Here is a 12,575-nt window from a genome sequence, read left to right as displayed (position 1 = left end):
GGATAGGGCAGGATTGGTACAAGATGAGCCTGGAATATCTTGTCGTGCAAGAAAGGAAGTGCTAGAAAAAATGGTAGGATGCTTCATAAGGATACAGAAGCCAGTCAAAGGGGCTCCCACCGGTCAAATCTGAGACAATCTGAGCACCAAAATAAGTATATTAAGGAATTATGAGCCACTGCAAAATAAAGAAACCTTCAGGTCGTACTATCGGATCAGACAAGAATCATCACTTGATGCTAAATCAAGGGGGGAGATTTTGATGAGGAGCAGAGTCAGAGTATTTGTACGTATTGAGGTGTCCTCTGAAAGGCTACTTACTAGTTGCAAAGGGAAAAATAAAAACAACAACACTGATTATACAGTGGAGAAACTGGGCAACACTTTGGGTAATGAAAATTATCATCACCAAAGAGGGCTAGAAGAATATCATGAGCCTCAAATGTGATCCCCGGGGAGGATACATCACTATGAAGTATGATGGCCTAGAATCCATTACCTCATCCGAATCACAAGGAAACATCAGAAAAACACAAAATGAGCTAGATTCTGTTTAAAAATGGGGGAGGGGACACACTCTATACTTTTCAAAAACTAGCAACATCATAATTGACAAAGAATGGTTATGTAAACATTACAGATTAAGGGAGGCTTAAAAGAGACATCGTAACTAAATGCAATTATCTGACCCTAGACTGAATTGTGCACCAGAGAGGGGTAAAGGGGGATGCTATACAGGACCTTACTAGATCAATTAACAACACTGGACTATAACGGAATATTAAATAAAAGAAGTTTACTTATGTAAATTTATGAAGTTGATTTAACATTCATTTGAGAGAACAGCCATGCTCTTAGGAAAAACACTCTGAAATATTTTGGGGGGAAAAGGTCATAATGTATGTGACTTGCCCAGAAAAAAACTCTCAATAAGTTTATATAGAGAGTAAGAATGTAAATGAGGAGGTAAAAATCAATAATAGATTAATTTGGGCAAAGTATATAGGATATTTCTTTGTGCTATTTAATTTTTGCAACTTTCTACAAGTCTGTAAATTTCCAAATAAAAAGGTTTTTATTTATTTTTTTAAAAATATTTTTTTATTGGTTTCAGGGAGGAAGGGAGAGAGATAGAAACATCAATGATTAGAGAGAATCATTGATCGGCTGCCTCCTGCACGCCCCTCACTGGGGATTGAGCCCGCAACCTGGGCATGTGCCCTTGGCCAGAATAGAACCCAGGACCCTTTAGCCCGCAGGCTGACGCTCTATCCACTGAGCCAAACCAGCTAGAGCATAAAAAGTTTTTTAATGTGTGAATATGGGGTGGTTTCCCTGACAAGAAAATAAGCCAGTATGGCTCAGTGGTTGAGCACTGACCTAAAACCAGGAGGTCACAGTTCAATTCCGGTCAGGGCACATGCCCAGGTTCCGGGCTCGATGCCCAGTGGGAGGTGTGCAGGAGGCAGCCAATCAATGATTCTTTCTCATCATTGATGTTTTTTGCTCTCTCCCTCTCCCTTCCTCTCTGAAATCAATAAAAATATATTAAGAAGAAAAAAAAAGAACATAAGCTCTGTGAGGACAAGGTCCAACTGTCTTGTTCAACTCTTTTTATTTTTATTTTAATCCTCACCCGAGGATATTTTTCCACTGATTTTTAGACAGAATGGAAGAGAGGGAAAGTCAGAGAGAAATATCGATGTGAGAGAAACACATCGATTGGTTGCCTCCTGCATGCACCCTGACCAGGGCCCGGGCCAGGGAGGAGCCTGTAAACAAGGTGCGTGCCCTTGACCGGAATCGAACCCAGGACCCTTTGGTCCACAGGCCGACGCTCTGTCCACTGAGCCAAACCGGCTAGAGCCTATCTTGTTCACTTCTGCACCCTCAGTCTATGACACAGTGCTTGACACAAATATTTACTGAATAAATGAATGACTATTAGAGCATATTAAAGAGTCTTCAAATCCAGCCTTTTAGATTTAGGAAAACCTTTGTGAAGGAAGTTCCATCTCAGGTGAGACCTGAAGCAGAGGGAATGAAATGTGCAAAGACTCCTCTCTCTCCAGAAAAAAAGCATGGCCAATGGGGGAACCAGCTGAAACAAAGTGAGTGGGGAGAGATGGGAGAAATGCACTAGCTGGTGAGCAGGAGCCAGATCAAACCACTTTCAAAGAGTTTAGATTTTCCCCCTGAAGGTTGTGGAAGCACAAGACTGTGGCTAAAAAGTGGCACTGTAGAGGACCTAAAGTTTGAATAGATGAAGTAATACAATGTTATGATGTCTTACAAATTCTTTAGAAACTTTCCAGCTGAAATAAGTCAAATGTGTAGTCTTTGGCTGCCTCTACAGAAATGGTCTTCTGACTACTGTTTATACTGCACGGCCATCTACTTAGATGCACAAATATGACTTTGCAACTGCTGAACCTGCAACCAAATGAAGAGTCTCCCGAGATCACCCAAAGAGGAGAATTTAAAATAAACAGAGCAATTTTCTTTTGAATCTCATTTATGTCTGGTAGGTACCCAATATTTCCACAACCTTACTATGTTTTTATGGCCTATCTCATAAGAAATGTCACCGGAAGTCAGACCACCAAACGTGATTCTGACTGAGACTAGGGGGCAATGAATGGGAGAGCACAGCTGTCCCCTATGACAACTTCTCAGACCTTTCCAAAACACCCGTATCTTCCTCTGATAACCCAGAAAGTCAAACCTCCTATGGAAACAAAACGTGGCTGGATAGGGTATGTAAAAATTCTGACCATTTTCAAAAGAGAAATCTCAGCAACTGCAAGCAATGGCCTCCAGATAACCTTAGTGGCATGCTCCTAGAGAAGCTAAGTTCCAGACTCCAGCAGGCACCATGGGAGAGACAAGACAAAACAAATCTTCCCCTTCCCCTTCCCCTTCCCCACCCCCACCCCCACCTCCCTAGGGAACTGCTTATCTAAGTAAAATTACAAGATGTTTATGAATATCTAAATAACGTATGTTTACACACATCCTCTGAAATACCTGCAAAGGAAAGCTGGGAAATCTAACTGCTTTGCACATTACTCTGTAGTGCACATACACAATTTTGTTTCAACCATGGGGGCCTGGGTTGTTAGAACGGAGACTCAGATGGGAATGCTGATGAAGGTTTCCAGGGTGCTGCTCCCAACACAGGGCCCTTCTCTATCAATTCCTCATCCCAGGATCTGGCAGCACCCAAGGCCACCACTGGACCAATCTTGAAACACAACTTGGTGACACAGGTCCTACTTCAAGTGACTGCCGCATGCACCTGGCAAATCAGTCCACGTATTCTCTGTAAAGTGGGCCAAATAATCTCCCTTCACAGAAATCTGAGGAAAACACAACCTGATTTGCTCTTAAATCTCAAGAAATAAAGATAGTGTCTCAATTTTGAACTATTATCCATTCAATACCTGCTTAGTTACAATTTTTTAATGGCATGTTACTTTATTTAGTCCATTCAAGTTAGTCTCAGTTATCTGAAGAGAGCTAAAGAAAATAACATTCTCAACTCAAGAATGTAGCAACTGATATTTTAAACCTATAATGCTAACTAACTTTTAAAAAGCCACACCAAGAAAAAAAAAAAAAGAAAGAAAGAAAAGAAAGAAAGAAAGAAAGAAAGGAAGGAAAGTAAAAGCTGGCATGGGAGTGGTTAATTTTTGGACACCTGGTAACTTTCCACTTGTTAGAAACCTAATAGGTTTCCTGGTATAAGTATGCTCTTCTTACACGTCTGTCTTTGATGTCTGGATAATGCAGTTTTACTAGTTCCTCAATTGGACTGAATTACACAGTAAACAAAGACTGTTATAAATCTAAAAACGTCTTAAACACTTGGTTTAAAGGAAATAACCTTAAGTGCTTGGTCACAAACACATTCAACTTTTCTAAGAGGTGGGTAAAAAAAATTAGCTGAGTCACTAAATTTAATGATCTGAAGGCCACAAAGAAAGAGAAAGTAGAAGACAACGCATGTCTTTAATTTTAATCTGATGGGAACTGGTGTTCTTAGTGGGCAACTAAGTTTCTCAAACAGGAAAATCTGAATGTCCATTCTAATAACCTGCCAATACTAATCCTTTTAAAACCGAAGAGTTACCGAAGAGGAGGCAAAAATATTCTTTAATACAGTAACTCCTTTTATTTTTCAAGCTTTATTTACAGAGCTACTTGTATCAGAAAAATAAAAATAAAAAAATTTAATTTTTTGAGAGGGGGCCATTGAATCGAGAGAAACACATCAACTGGCCGACAACGCTGGGGCTGGGAAACGAACCTGAAACCCAAGTATGTCCCCTTAACGGGGATTGGAACCCAACACAGAACTTAACAGTTAATTCTATGCCATAAGTCAACTACTTCAGAAAGAAAAATAATTCTAGAGTACTTTCAATTCTTTGTCACAAATATATGTCATGAAAACATAATACAAACATATGAGAGCTTTTTAGAACCTGTCACCAGATTCCCAGAGTTGTTTATTTGATGTGTTTAATTAACCAAGATACCAATTCCCCAAGGGGCGCCTCAACTGGAAGGCAGGAGGAGGGTGTTTTTAACACCTCTACAGAACACCCAGGGCAAGAAGTGGTAACATCCCCAAGACAGTACACATTTCACAGGACAGAAATGCCTGTGACCCAGCATTACTATGGCTGCTAAAGTGCATACATACTGTCAACAACTCTATCAGTGTTTCACTCTCTACTCTTCAACCCCATGCCCCACCACCCAGCACAAGAGGAAATGTTTCTGGGTTCTGTGATCTGGAATGCTCCATGATACACACACACAGGTCCACCACCATTATCCTTAATCAAACTTCCATCTATCTCTCCCTATGAGTATGGTCAACAAATTCTGAAAATGCATTTCTTTCCCAACAACATATATAGAGCACCACCAAACTAATAATACTATAGTATTATATAATAATCATAAGTATTTGTAAACAAAATATAAATATTATAAATAAAATATTATATTATATAATAATTGTGTTATATAATATAATAATATAATAAGAAATAATTTCATAGGGAGCTGTTAGCAAAGGGAAGAAAACATTGTTACCATAATTTTTTTTTTTTTATTAATCCTCACACAAGGATACGTTTTCCATTAATTTTTTGAGAGGGGGCCATTGAAGCGAGAGAAACACATCAACTGGCCGACAACGCTGGGGCTGGGAAACGAACCTGAAACCCAAGTATGTGCCCTTAACGGGGATTGGAACCCAAGATCCTTTCATGTGTGGGCTGGTGCTCTAACCACTGAGCCCATCGGAGAGGGTAACAACACCTTAAGTTTCTGAATGGGTTTTCAAAGCTATGAATTACCCTCAGTATTGTTAAATGTTTGCAGTAGGTTGATAAGTGGTAAGATTCAGAGCTACAAGAGAAAAGGAAGGGCTCTAACTAGGAAACATTTTCTCTGTAAGAGACTCCTAAAGGAGAATTTTCTAGACGAATTTATTTTCCAAATGAGCCAGGAAGGATTGAATATAAAAGCTCAAGTAAGAGGAGTACACTACTCTGTGGTCTACTGAACCGCTCAATTTAAACAAAATATTCTCTGAAGTCCCAACATTTTCATATCAATAAACATTAAAGTAAATTTTCTTAAGGTTTTTGTTTGTTTTTCTTTTAAAAGTGTTAGACACGTTAGAGAAGAAAATTTGGAAGTGGAGTGCAAGGTCCTTATTCATCCAATTCATTCATCTGTGAAATCCAGATGAATTTATAAAACCTTTAAGTGAGTGATGTGCACAAGTGACATTTTAGGGTAAATAGAAATGATCATCTTTATGAACCTAACCTTTGTAGTCTTCATTTCCTCTGTGTGACTTCTGTGAGGCAATGCCCTTATTCTGCTCATCTCTTCACCATATGAGAAGTGTCTTATGAAAGGACATCAAACTCAACAAACTCTACTACTAAACAGAAGAGAACTGATGATCCCAATTACAGAGCAGCTAAATCTTCTCCTTCCTTCACGATATTTTAAAGGATTTAAGCATTTTTGGATTATTCTAGTCTCTAATCTTTAGAATTGAGAACTGAGCTGTCCATCAACCAAATCAAAAACAGATTTATAGAGCTAAGATGATATGTTGAAACAAAGAATGAATGGGACACTATACTTGCTGATGAGAATCTTATAATGGATTTGAGATGTAATACTTTTACTTAAAAATAACTAAACCAGCCGAAACCGGTTTGGCTCAGTGGATAGAGCGTCGGCCTGTGGACTGAGGGGTCTCAGGTTCGATTCCGGTCAGGGGCATGTGCCTTGGTTGCGGGCACATCCCCAGTGGGGGGTGTGCAGGAGGCGGCTGATTGATGTTTCTCTCTCATCGATGTTTCTAGCTCTCTATCCCTCTCTCTTCCTCTCTATGAAAAATCAATAAAATATATTTTAAAAAAATAAATAACTAAACCACAAGACAACAGATGGCATAGACCATTTCCTGGGGCCCAGAGAAAGGAAGAGATTCAGTTCTCGGGTGGTTGGGGAAGGTATCAGAAGTAAAATTAGAATTGGTACATAAAAGACTGGCAAGGCTTGGAGAGATGGCCCAAGTCTAAAAACGTGAAAGGGCATGAATAATGGTGACCAAAATGGAAAAGCAACAGATATGTTTTGGGACAGACTGAATGAAATAGTTTTCATGCATGGGAGGTAGAAGATGAGGGCAGCCAGGGCTCAGACTATGAAAAGACTGTACTTTTACCTGTGAGAATTGAATATGAAAATAATCTTTTATCCCACCAGTGTTATTTACTGTATTAACACTGCTATCTCAACTCTTCACCCAACAAATCAACGCAGTCTAAGAAGTGGATCATTTTACATGAAAGCTCTAGCCCTAGCCGGTTTGGTTCAGTAGATAGAGCATAGGCCTGTGGACTGAAGGAAGGGTCCCGGGTTCAATCCGGTCAAGGGCACATGCCCAGGTTGCAAGCTCGATTCCCAGTAGGGGACGTGCAGGAGGCAGCCGATCAATGATTCTCTCTCATCATTGATGTTTCTCTCTCTCCCTCTCCCTTCCTCTCTGAAATCAATAAAAATATATTTTAAAACAAAGCTCCATTTGAATATGGCAGTTACATTTTCACCTTCTAGTCCAATGCAAATTAAAATAACAACACGGGGACTGGGGCAGAAAACCATGGATTTACAAAGGAAGCAGAGCACACCTCCTTCTGTTTAGTGTGGGAGGGAAGCTTTCCTCACAGCCCCGGAATCTCCCTCTATCCCTAGGGCTCGGGTTACAGGAAATCTCTGAAATGGGTCATCTGGATCTTTGGAAAGACTGATTTAAGTGTTGAACCATCTGGTATTGAAACATGGAATCTCACACAACAGATGGGCTATTCTTGGACACTGGGTATATGTGTGCATTCAGCTCTCACTATACCTTCTGCCAACTCAATGGACAGCACTCTCCAGAGAGCCCAATGAGGCAAACACAAGGGCTCAAAAACAATTTTCAAGGACTGATAACTCAGATGTTTAGTTTGAAAATAATCTGACATACAGAAAGTTTTTTAAATATTTTTTTTTTGTTAATCCTCACCTGAAGGTATTTTTTCCATTGATTTTTAGAGAGAGTGCAAGAGAGGGAGAGAGGAGAGAGAGAGAAAGAGAAAGAAACGATTAGGTGCCTTCCACATGTGCCCTGACCAGGCTGGGAAGGAACCTGCAATGCAGGTATGTGCCCTTGACTGGAAATTGAACCTGCGACCCTTTGGTGGGCAGGCTGACACTCTAACCACTGAGAAACACCAGCCAGGGCATGGCTTACAGTTAGTTTTTTAAAAAGCAACTAGAAAAGAGTCTCTGACTCTTTTTTACATGCCATTTGTCATTTTTGCAAATGTCATTTCCTGCTCCTTGGGATTCATTTGCCCCTGTCCCCAAGCCCTGGAAAAGTCACCTCTGAATTCCAGCACAGAAAAACAACTCGGCAGCTATCTTACCACCCTAGCTAGCCCCCGTGGAACAAAGCAAGCAGCCCACTCTTCACCCTGACACAGTTCTCATGCTCTGAGGTGTGCAGAACTCTACAAGCCGGTCCCAAAGAAACACAATTTCTAAGCCAAGTTATTCACAGCATGAAATCAAATTCCCCTGATGAATGAAGGGGGCTGCTTTCAGCAAAAACACTTCCTTGAACTTTATCCTCACCAGCTTTCTATCAGGTAGCTCTGGAGTTCTAATCAAGCTATCTGATCAAAGCAACTAGAAACAAAGATAAAACCAAAGGCTGAGAAATCTTTCTCACTGATACAGCACAATTTCTCTGGGTTACCTATATTAAGAAAAACAACAAGGAAACAGGATTTCTGATAAGCTGTAAAAATATTCCACAACAAAGAAAATGCAACACCAAAGCCAATTTGAAATTGAAGGCACTCTAATAAACCTCAGTCTCACAGGCTGTGTACCATTAATACTGTGAGTTAAGATTCTTACCAAACCAAGATACAAAAACACAGCCGGGCCCCAGCTAGTTTGCCTCAGTGGATAGAGCGTCTGCCCGTGGACTGAAGGGTCCCAGGTTCGATTCCAGTCAAGAGCACATACCTCAGTTGCAGGCTTGACCCCCTGGCCCTGGTGGGGGCCCATGCAGGAGGCAACCAATTGATGTGTCTCTCTCCCCCTCCCTTCCACTCTTTCTAAAAACCAATGGAAAAAGTGTGAGGATTAAAAAAAGAAAGAAAGAAAGAAACACAGCCAGGTCTTACCTTTGAATTTCCTGGTATTCAGACCAATTTTATATTGATTTTTGAAATGGTAAAGAAAACATAAAATTATATCAGTTGTTATTTCTGAGCACTTATGATCTACTCAGTTTTTTTTAACTTTTCAGTAGAAAAATAGTTCTTTTTGAAAGAATGTTCACCATAAAAATTTCTCTGAATATGCAAGAGTGGTGGCACCGTCCAGACAAATGTGCTTTGCAGAGGACAGCGCTGAAGAAACAGGCATTTCTGTCAACTGGGAAAAATAGGTCAGATTATTTTCAAGTCCAACAGTAAGCCTTACTATTCTAATCCCCGATGGCATTCTAAGATGGCATGAGGATTTCAGCCCATTATTTCTAATTATTCCTCATGACTCATTTGCATTATTCTATAAATTGTCAGTTCTAAAACAAGCAACTATCTATACTAATAAAAGGGTAATATGCTAATTAGACCAGACATCCATCCAGACGGCCTTCCAGACAAAGCCACGGTGGGGGGCCGAGGCAGAGGTGGTTAGGGGTGACCAGGCCAGCAGGGGAGGGCAGTTAGGGGCGACGAGGCCGGCAGGCAGAGGCGGTTAGGGACGATCAGGCAGGGAGTGGGGCAGTTAGGGGCAATCAGGCAGGCAAGGGAGCAGTTAGGGGTGATCAGGCAGGCAGGCAAGTGAGCGATTAGGAGCCAGCGGTCCAGGATTATGAGAGGGATGTCCCGGATTGGAGAGGTTGCAGGCCAGGCTGAGGGACCCCTCCACCCGTGCACGAATTTTGTGCACCTGGCCTCTAGTCCAATATAATAAAAGCCTAATATGCTAAGTGTCTGGTCATCCAGTTGGCCATTCAACTAATCAAAGCGTAATATGCTAATGATATGCTAAGGCTGCTCAATTGCTCGCTATGACGTGCACTGACTACTAGGGGGCAGACAGTCGACTGGTTGACCAGTTGCTATGATATGCACTGACACCAGGGGGCAGAGGCTCTGACTGGTAGGTTAGCTTGCTGCTGGGGTCCGGCTGATTGGGACTGAGCAAAACAAGCTGGACATGCCCTGGAGCCCTCCCACGGTCCCTCACTGGCTGGCCAACCTCCCACATCCCTCCCCAGCCCCGATTGTGCACCAGTGGGGTCCCTCGGCCTGGCCTGCACCCTCTTGCAATCTGGGACCCCTTGGGGGATGTCAGAGAGCCGGTTTTGGCCCAACAGCGGAATGACCGGTTGCTATGACATGCACTGACCACCAGGGGGCAGACACTCAACTCAGGAGCTGCCCCCTGGTGGTCAGTGCGCTCCCATAGAGGGAGCACTGCTCAACCAGAAGCCGGCTCATGGCTGGTGAGTGCAGCAGCGGTGGCGGGAGCCTCTCCCTAATCTGACCTATTTTTCCCAGCGGTGGCGGCAGCACTAAGGATATCCCCTGCGGGGAGCGGGCCTAAGCCATCAGTCGGACATCCCCCAAGGGCTCCCAGACTGCAAAAGGGCGCGGGCTGGGCTGAGGGACACCCCCACAAGTGCACAAATTTTGTGCACCGGGCCTCTAGTAAGTAATAAAAGTTATGCCACCTGTATTGGTGATAAGAATAATGGTCATACAGAAACAAAACAAACAAAGGCAACTTCTAAATCCAGCAAATTTTAGTAGGGAACAATTTGGACCCACAGATTAAAGAACTAATTCAGGATTCACAGAAGCCAAAGCAATACTCAGATTCCTCCTTTACATTTTCTGGCCTCCACGTTTACTTACACACTTGCCTCCTTTATTTAAAAACAGAAGTCTGAGAGAAATGAAAAAAAAAAAATGAAAAAAAGAATAGTTACAGGACAGAACACGGAAAGGGACCCGGATACCGCTAAATTGTGCCCTAGGTCCAACTAATCATATGAGAAAATCTGCAAATTGAGGTATGTATAACTGAGAAGATGAATATATGTTAATATATCTAACTAGATTAACAAGCTAGATTTTTCTGGATGAAAAGATGGTATATATAGGCACTATTAACAAAGTTATTATGAAAAATATTTCTTAATCAAATATTTATCACCTTGATTTTTAAAAATATGTTTTTATTGATTTTAGAGAGAGGGAGAGAGAGAGAGAGAGAAGAGAGAGAGAGAGAGAAAGAGAGAGAGAGAGAGAGAGAGAGAGAGAGAGAGAGAGAGAGAGAGAGAGAGAGAGAGAGAGAGAGAGAAACATAGATGAGAAACTTCGGATGAGATGGGATGCCTCCTGCATGCCCCCCAACTAGGGATCGAGCCCACAACCCGGGCATGTGCCCTGACTGGGAATTGAACCAGACCTCCTGGTGCAAGGGTTGATGCTTAGCCACTGAGCCATGCTAGCTGGCTGATCATCTCGATGTTTTAAAAACATATTTCAGGTTCCTACTGTGAGGCTAGGAAAGGAGATATGATAAAAAGAACACAGTGGAGTTTGCCTTCTATTTTTTGACTTAGGTTGGTTACATGAGTTTTCACCTCATAAGTTTTCATACTGTACATGCTTTATACACTTTACAGTTTTTTAAAAGGATAGAATTCAGAAAAATGAAGAAACCCAAGCTCACACGGCTAGCAAGCAGAGCTAGGATTTGAACATGGCCCTCTCTCAACCTCTAGGGATCACCCACAGAGATCCACTCTTCTCCTTTCTACACTAGGCCTCTGCCTGGGGTCTTATCAAACAGGTGACTCTAACCCTCCCTGGAACAAGTGAGAAGAAACATTGAAAAGCAATGCCCCGGCCCTGGATGTAACTGGCAGTTTTTCAGCATTAAGGCATCAGACCTTCCAGCCTTAAAACAGAGCAATTCAATTTGATGTTTTATATACTGGGATCCCACATAAAAAGAAAATTTTTTTTAATATCTATAGTTTTAAAAGCTCAAAAACGTCATGGTTCAAAAAGCCGTTTAATAGTAAGACATTTGGTGATCTGATTCCCAAGATTCTGCCAAGAGACAAGAGTCAAATAGAGCCTCCTAGTCTGTCCCCAGACTCTTCTCCCCTCATTCAGGAAACTTGCCCAGATCAATGCCTGCTGAGACAGAAAGGAAATGACTCAGCAAGTGAGAGATGGAGCATGGTCCAGAACCCAGGTCCCCTGGCACCACCTCCAGCCATTCACGCCTCCAGTATGCTCTTCCCATTCTATCATGCTGTCCTGGCCAGACAACTGGAAAAGAGAGCAGAAGGCAGGTACAGAGGGAGAGGTTGGGGACAAATCTGTGGAGAGCCCTGTCACACTGAGAGTCTGGACTTTATTATCTGAGAAACCCTCAGGATTCTGAGCAAGAATAGCATAGTCACGTCTGGGCTGAGAAGGGGACTTCTGAAAGTTACCCTTGTGTTCTCACCCTCCCTCCTGCTATTTTATTTTTAAAATATATTTTAATTGATTTCAGAGAGGAAGGGAGAGGGAGAGAGAGATAGAAACATCAACGATGAGAATCACTCATCAGCTGCCTCCTGCATGCCTCCTACCAGGGATTGAGCCCGCAACCCAGGAATCAAACCATGACCTCCTGGTTCCTAGGTCGATGCTCTACCACTGAGCCACACTGGCTGGGCTGTCTGCTATTTTATGCTCACCCCACTAGGTAAATGTTTCCCACGCAAAGGTTACTTCAAACCTAGTCATAATAAGCACCATGAAAAACAACTGCTTACAATGGAGACACGGACACAGCGGTGGTGTAAAATGCCCTTTTGAACAGCCTTGTCAGGGCCCCATCTTTGTAATTTAGCGGTGGCGCACAGGAAACGCCAGAGAGCCAGATTCTTTCTGACT

The 12,575-nt window shown here is 42.2% G+C and overlaps 1 protein-coding gene across 2 annotated transcripts in view; it reads right to left on the bottom strand.

Moving 5' to 3' along the window:
• ARHGAP35 (Rho GTPase activating protein 35) overlaps nucleotides 1–12,575 on the bottom strand; it is a 140,334-nt gene that overhangs the window by 84,749 nt on the left and 43,010 nt on the right. The window lies entirely within an intron of this gene.

The sequence above is a fragment of the Eptesicus fuscus genome, chromosome 21 (assembly GCF_027574615.1).
Source record: "Eptesicus fuscus isolate TK198812 chromosome 21, DD_ASM_mEF_20220401, whole genome shotgun sequence".
Lineage (NCBI taxonomy): Eukaryota > Metazoa > Chordata > Mammalia > Chiroptera > Vespertilionidae > Eptesicus > Eptesicus fuscus.
The sequence above is the reverse complement of the archived record's forward strand: the minus strand, read 5'-3'. Positions and strand labels throughout refer to the sequence as shown.